Raw genomic sequence first — 8206 nt, 5'->3', positions numbered from 1 at the left:
TGTCTTTGTGAGACAGGTTCTCACTATGCAGTTCAGGGTGGCCTTGAGCTCATTTTGTAACCCAGGCTGGTCTTGAACTCACAATGACAAAATCTGTTTCCTTTTTTCTTTTTTCTTTTTTTTTTTTTTTTTGCGATACCGGGGATTGAACTCAGGTCCCTGTACTTGCCAGGCAAGCACTTATCTACTGAGCTATCTCCCCGGCCCCACAATGATAAAATCAATCATAAAATAGTAACACAGTCTATCATCAAAGAGCTAAACAAAGAGATAGACATACTGCATTCCTGGATTGGAAGAATCAACTTGGTAAAAAAAAATAAAAATAAAAATAAAAATTATCTATTTTCCCCTAACATGATATATGGGGGAAACCATTCACATCAATATCTCAGTAAGGGCCAGCCACAAAGCTCAGTGAACTAAAGCACCTGCTTAGGCAGAGCACAGTGGCCCAGGGTTCTATCCTCGGCCTACCATGCCAGCCCTGCTCCCAGGGTACACTGATAAGGTGATTGAGACTGGGCGTGGTCACGCAAGCCTGTAATCAGTGCTTGGGAGGCTGAAAATAGGATCACTACAAATTTGACCAATGTAGCAAGACCCTGTGGTCCCTGTAGACCCTGTACCAAATGCATTAAAAAAAAAAATTTTTGGCAGGTTTTTTTGTAGCTATATATACATTTAATCTAAAATGTATATGGAAAATAAAGGACCCAGCTAAAACAATTTTGAAAAATAAGAAATGGAAGTATTTTTACAATGCACATTTTATTATCATTCAGCAAGGAGGAGATTTTCCTTTCGTGAGGGACTATAGAGGTATATGTGTCAGCAAAGTATATACTTAGACCATGGGATAAGAGAAGGCCAGCTTAGAAAATAAAGGTGTGAGGTAAAATGGCAGAACCCATTTACAGCATGGTCTAGCAGTTTCCCAAAAGATGAGCACTCGCCTACCCTTAGAGGCATTGCACTTAAATAACAGTTCATGGGAATTTAGAACATGTACATTCATGGTGACAGAACTTTAATTTTTTTTTAATGTATTTGATACAGGGTCTACAGGGTATAACTACATAGATTGGACTCATAGTGACCCTCCTATTTTCAGCCTTCCAAGTGCTGGGATTACAGGTGCACGCCACCATGCCCAGTCTCAATCACTGTCTCAACGCACCCCAGGGGTGGGGCCAGCATGGCACACCAGGGATTGAATCCCCAGCCCCATGTCTGCCTAACCAGGTGCTTTAATCCACTGAGCTATCTGGCCAGCCCTAGAACTTTAATTTGTAATAGGCAAAAATAGGGAAGAGAGAATACTTCAAGAAATAATGGCTAGGCCGGGGAGATAGCTTAGAGGAATAAGCACCTGCCTGGAAAATGTGAAGTCCTGAGTTCAATCCCTAAGACCGCCAAAAAAAAAACAAAAAGAAAAAAGAAATAATGGCTAAAAACTACCCACATTAGATGAAAGACCTAAACAGCCAAGGACTCCAAGAAGTATAAACTTAAAGAGATTCACACTAAGTCATATAATCAAATTGTTGAAAGGCAGTCAGACAGTATTGAAAGCAAGAAATTGTTTATTGTAGTCAAAGATGCTCACATTTCTCACCAAAACTTTTGAAGCCAGAAGGGAGTGAGCAAATATGTGCAAAATGCTTAAAGAAAAGCCCTGTAAACCAAAAATCCTTCATCTAGCGAAAACATTTATTTAATAATAAATGTGTAAATATGAGGGGAGATGTACGCATCCTGGCATAGTTAATCATCATGACTTATTCTGCAAGAGATGCTAAAGGAAGCCCTTCAGCTTGAAAGGAGGTACCAGGCAATAAGTGAAAGCTGTATGAAAAAATAAAGATCTCTAGTAAATTTATGTGAAATTTATGTGTGCATTACTGTAATTCTGGTTTATAACTCTGCTTTCTCTTTTCTGCAAGATTTAAGGGACTAATTCCTTTTAACAAAACAAATTTTAATCTATGTTATTTGGCCATAATAAAATGTGTAAAGGTAATTTTGTCGTATCAGTAATTGAAAACATTAGGGATGGACTTGAGTAAAATCAGGTTTTTCTATATTATTAAAGTTAACATAGTATAAATTACATAGGCAAAGTGATAATTGCCTGTAATCCCATTACTTGGGAGGTTGAGGCAGGAGGATCTCAGTTGGGGTTTTTGGGTTTTTTTTTCCCCTTTTTTGAGACAGAGTCTCACTGTGCAGTTCAGACTGGCCTTGTGCTCACTTTGTAGCCCAAGTTGGTCTCGAACTCTGTGATGCACCTGCCTCAGCCTCCCGAGTGCTGAGATTACAGATGTACGCCACCATGCCTGATGATCTCAGTGAGTTTGAGGCCAGCCTGGACTACATAGTGAGTTCAAGGCCAGTCTGAACTACAACTTGATGAGACCGTGTTTCAAAAAACCAAAAAAATAAAGATAGTATACATGTAAATTAAAGGACTTCAGAATGTTGAGTACTTTCCAGGGGAGATACAAATAGTTGAAGAATTAAACACAAAAGGAAGTGGGAATAAAAATTCTTCATATTCAAAAATCAAAAGGAACAGTGGTGCAGAAAATAAGGGACAAAAAATCTGTAAGAAGCATCACAAGCAGCACAGGGACAGAAGTCCTCCCTTATCAGCAAGTACAATAAAAATAAATGAATTAAGGACCAACCAGATATCTCATCAGACTGAAGTGACTGCTTAGGCAGAGTGCAGCAGCTGGGGTTTGATCCCCGGTCCCACCCCCGGGGTGTGCTGAGACAGTGATTGAGCCTGGGTGAGTCTGATCTACATAGTGAGACCCTGTAGATCCTGTACCAAACACATAAATACATAAATAATTAAGCTCTTCAACACAAGCCCTGTGGTCCAGTTATATGCTGTCTATAGAGACTCACTGGGGCTGGTGAGATGGCTCAGTGGTCTAAAGCACCTACTTAGAACAAACTAAGCCAAGCAAAGCACAGGGACCACGGTTCAATCCCCCAGCACCACATGCCAGCCATTCCCGCCCCCTGGTGGGCTGAGCTGGACACACACACACACACACACACACACACACACACACAATATAAATAAATAAATAATTTATAGAGACTCACTTTAGATTTAAATGCACAAATATACTGAAAGTAAAAGGATGGAAAGATACTTGGTGGAAATAGCAACCTAAGAGAACAAGTAGTTCTCTTAGTGGTAATAATATCAAACAAAACAGATTTTAATATTTATTTATTTGGTACTGGGTCTCACGACACAGCTCAGACTCATAGTGATCCTTCTATCTCAGCCTCCCCAGCGCTGGGATGGATTACAGATATGCACCACCACACCTGGTTTAGACTTTAATTTTTAAGTTCCAAATGAAAAAGGATATTGTACATTAAGAAAAAATTCAAACACATAAACAGGTAATAGTTATAAACCTTTAGGTACTGTTACAATTTGGATGAGGTTTGTGTGTCCCTCAAAGGTTCATGAGCTGGTGGAGTTGAGGTGGTGGGACCTTTAAGAACCAGGACCCAGTGGAAGGCGGTCAGGTCATGGAGGCCCTGACTCAGAAGGGACTGATGCTCATCTCACAGACTAGTGTTGGAGGAAAGGGCTGTTCCACAGCAGCTCAGCAGGCTCTCCTCTTGTCTTGGCATGTGAGGCCTCCCTCTAGCACGTGCTGTCACCTAGACACCATCTGCCGTGCTGTGATACAGTCAGAAGGCCATCAGCCAGAGCCAACATGATGCCAGTGTCTTGCTCCCAAGTCCTCTGAACTGTGGATAAAATAAACTTCTGTGGAGGGCCACCTGGGCAGCTCTCTTTGAAGGATGAGCAGTTGTCCCCATTTTGGCTGAGCCTGGCCCTATTTCCTTTTTTTTTTTTTTCAATCCCTGGAACCGGGGACTGAACTCAAGCCTTTGCTCTTGCCAGGGAAGTGCTTTTTCCACTGCTGGCCCTATTTCCATGTATTGATGTGTGCAGAGCTGCCTAGGACTTTTCCTTATCCCCTCCGCTGGCAATGCAGATTGGCCCAGCTGAGATGCTGATGTGCAATCTTGGAAGCAAAGACAGGGCAGTGTTTCTCTGGCTCCTCATAGCTCCTGAAGAAAACATGTGTGACAGACCAAGGTGGATGGAGAGTGTGCTCCACGCTGTTGGCTGGGATCAACCTCCAGATAGGAGGCTATGACTTCCCAGGGCATAAAGGCTCACATGACAGAGCTGAAGCTCGACCCCAAAACATCACATACCACCTCAGCTATGTTATGCAGATTATTCTTTCTGCGCATCTTTCTCTCTGCATACTGCACAGGTGATGTCAGGTCTCCTATCTAGCCCGGCTCACAGCTCCTGCCTATTTTTCGTCCCTCTCACATTCACTTAACCTCAAGCCACTCTTTTCTTCACAAAGTAATAAAACCTTTGTTTTGCCTGGGATGGAGGCCTTTGCTGCACTTAGCTACCATCATAGCTGGGCTTAGGATCCCTTGCCGCCCCTAACTACAAATATGCCTTAGTGTCTTTATTTTCACTATGGGTTGCACTGGAAATGGTAGATTATAATTAACTCGCTAGAATTCCAATCACTTTTCCATGGAATTACGAATATAAACTTCCTGGGCTATGACGCAGACCAGAAAGGGCACTCTGTAGTCTTTTTTTTTGAAAACACAAATCTCAGGTATTTTATTATATCAACACAAAATTAATACAAACCTAATTAAAGACTATTAAAATATTGAAGCAAGCCAGGCACGGTGGTGCATGCCTGTAACCTCAGCATTTAGGAGGGTTGAGGCAGAACTGCAACGTCAAAGCCAATTTAATTATACCTTGTTTCGATTTTAAAGAGGCTAAGGATGTAACTGGCAGAATGCTCTCATACATAAATGGACAGAATTGAAAGAAAAAATACAATTGTACAATAATAGCTGGAGACTTCAATACTTCCTCTCAAAAAGGGAGAAACAACCAGATGCAAAATCAATAGTTAGCAGAGCCAGGCATGGTGGCACACACCTGTAATCCCAGCACTCAGGAGACTGACGCAGGAGGGTGACTAAGTTTGAGGTCAGCCTGGGTTACATAGTGAGTTGAAGGCCGGTGTGAACTACTTAGCAAGACCCTGTCTCAAAAAAAAAAAAAAAAAAGCTTAAATAATACAATAAACCAGTCAATCTAAAAGAAATATACAAAGGGCGGGGAGACAACTCAGTGGTCTAAGCACTTGCCTGACAAGCACAAGCACCTGAGTTTGATCCCCAGGACCGCATGCCATGCTGGGCCCGCTAAGCCTGAGCCTGTTGGGGAGGCTGAGACAGGAGGATTGCTGGGAGTCCGAGCTGTGTAGTGAGACCCTATAACAAATAAATAAATAAACTGAGAACAGATTCTAACAAAAAGATTTGCTGTTATGAGTCCAGGTGTGATGGTGCGCACCTATAATCCTAGCACTGGGGAGGCTGAAAACAGGAAGATCATTATGAGTCCAAGCTGCTTAGTGAGACCCTGTACCAAATACATTTTAAAAAAAAATTAAAAGAAATATACAGAACACTCTACCAAAGAACAAAAAAATATGTTTTCAAGTGTACCTGAAACATTCTCCAGACAAACCATAGGTTAGGGCAGTAAAAGTACAGAGATTTTTAAAATATATATATAAAAACTATCTTCTCTTGAAACAAAAAGTATGAAGTTAGAAATCAAGAGCACCAAAAAAAAAAAATTCAACAGCAAAATGAAAGATGGAAAATTCACAAATTTACAAAAATGTATGCACTTTTAAACATGCAGTATATCAAAGAAGAAATTACAAAGGAAGCTATAAAATATGCAGAGATGAAAATATTGCAGGCTGGGGAAATAGCTCAGCAGCTTAAGTGCCTGCCTGGGAAGCACAGGGTTCTGAGTTCAATTCCTGGTACAAAAAAAAAAAAAAAAGGAAGGAAGAAAGAACATATTGCATACCAAAACATATAGGATACAGCAAAACCAGCACCAATGGGGAAATTTATAGCTACAAAATTCACATTAAAAAAGATCTCAAACTCAGGCCTGCCAGGCTGGCCTCGCCCCTAAGGCTTGCTGAGAGTGCAATTGAGACTGAGCATGGTGGCATGCGCCTGTAATCCTGGCTCTTGGGAGGCTGTAAACAGGTACATCACTCCAAGTCCGATGTAGTACTGAGGCCCTGTGCACCTGGTAGACCATTCCCTAAAAACACACAAAAAATATTAATAAAAAAGTAAGGGGCCAGGAAGATGGCTCAGTAGAATAAGTGCTTGCCTGGCAAGCGCAACGGCCTGAAAAAAAAAAAATCAAAAAACATACCATCAGTTGGGCACAGTGGTGCATACCTGTAATCTCAGCACTCAGAAGACTAAGGTAGGAAGACTGTCACAAGTTTGAGTCCAAACTGACCTACATAGTGAATTCAAGACTGGCTTGAACTAAATAGCAAGACCCTGTCTCAAAAACAATCATATAAACAAACAAAAAGCATTGCAGCTTAAGGAACCAGTAAGAGAAGATGGATGAAACTCAAAACTAGCAGATGGAAGGGAATAAAAGAGTACAGATAACTAAAAAATAGAAGAACAACAACCAACAAAAACAAGTGTGAGGGCCAGCGAGATAGCTCAGTGGACTAAGTGCCTGCTTAGGCAAGCGCAGGGACCAGGGTTCCATCCCCTGCACCACATGCCATGCTGGTCCTACCCCCGGATGCACTGCGCCTGCGACCCAACTGACGGTTTGGTGGTGCATGTGTGTAATCCCAGCATGGGGGAGGCTGAAAACAGGAAGAGCACTAAGAGTGTGCTGTGTAGTGAGACCCTGCACAAAATACAAAAACAAAACAAAACAACAGGGCGGGAAGATGGCCAGGTATTTTCAAAAGAAATAATTCCAGACTGATGGATGAAATTTTAAAACAACAGCAGGAACTTCTGGGTCTAGATTGTTCCAAATACTCGCCAGAGTTCGCGAATGGCAGTGACAAAGATGGACAAGTGTTAAATAGCCACTCGGCAGTGAAGGTGCTGGCCCCAGAGGAGGGGAAAGCCGACATCGTGCGAGCTGCCCAGGACTTCTGCCGGCTGGTGGCTGCGCAGCAGCCGAGGCCTGCGGACCTGGATGTGGACAAGCTGGACGGTTTGATTAGTTCTAATAATTTCCCTGATCCTGATTTGATATTGAAGTTTGGTCCTGTGGACAGCACTTAGGCTTTCTTCCCTGGCAGATCAGACTGACTGAGATTGTCTCTTTACCTTCCCACCTAAACGTCAGTTACGAGGACTTTTTCTCTGCCCTCCGCCAATGCGCGGCCTGTGAGCCGCGCATGGGGAAGTAGTCGTCCCTGGCTGCTCCTTCGGGCCTGGGGAGAGAGAAGAGGACCGGGAGCGCTGGTGTTCACAGACGCTGCGAAGCCCTGTGCACACCTAGTTCATATTCCTCATAATTTATCAGCAAACACAAAAAAGTGTCTTACTTGAGATGAGAGAGTGCATGCACATGTGCGTGTGTGTGTGTGTGTGTGTGCGCGTGCGTGTGTGTAAACGTATAAATGGGGGAAGTATTGGAGAACGGGGTGCGGAAACCTGCAGCCTGGAGTGAACTGCAGCCATCTCGTAGGAGCTGAGACTTTAGGTGTGAAGTCTTCAGGCCCTGCCGCTTCCCTGTTTTCATGGGGAGTAGAGGTGTGGATCAGAGCTGTTCTGTGGTTGTTTGGGGCAAGGGAATAATTTTTTCAGTCTTTCTTAGTGACCAAACTTTAATTGGCAAGAGTAGTCTGTAGCCTCAGTAAATGGAGTCTTCTGATCTGAGGGCAGTTCCAAGAGGTGGAGCTGGGAACGCCGGGGGCACACGTCCGTCCAGGCTCATTTTGAGCTCTGCCGCAGTCAATGTGGCTGGGAATGTCTCAGGAGCCTTTGTTTGTGCTGTGGAAAACATTTGCAAAGGAGCGCTTACTGCACTGAAATGCGGAGTTCAGAAATGTAAATATTGAATTAGAAACAAAAATGAAAAAGTTGTGATCCTAGAAGTAAAGGTAGGGGCTGGAGAGATGGCTCAGTGGTCTAAAGCACCTACTTGGAACAAGCTTGGCAAAGCACAGGGACCACGGTTCGATCCCCCAGCACCATATGCCAGCCCGCCCCGCCCACAGGTGGGCTGAACTGGCCACACACACAA

At 43.2% G+C, this 8206-nt stretch overlaps 1 pseudogene; it reads left to right on the top strand.

Annotated features, from left to right (window-relative positions):
- Positions 1–4198: 4198 nt before the first annotated feature.
- LOC101590613 lies at positions 4199–7728 on the top strand (annotated as a pseudogene).
- Positions 7729–8206: the final 478 nt, after the last annotated feature.

This window comes from Octodon degus, unplaced genomic scaffold, assembly GCF_000260255.1.
Source record: "Octodon degus isolate 3935 unplaced genomic scaffold, OctDeg1.0 scaffold00083, whole genome shotgun sequence".
NCBI classification, from domain to species: Eukaryota; Metazoa; Chordata; class Mammalia; order Rodentia; family Octodontidae; genus Octodon; species Octodon degus.
The sequence above is the reverse complement of the archived record's forward strand: the minus strand, read 5'-3'. Positions and strand labels throughout refer to the sequence as shown.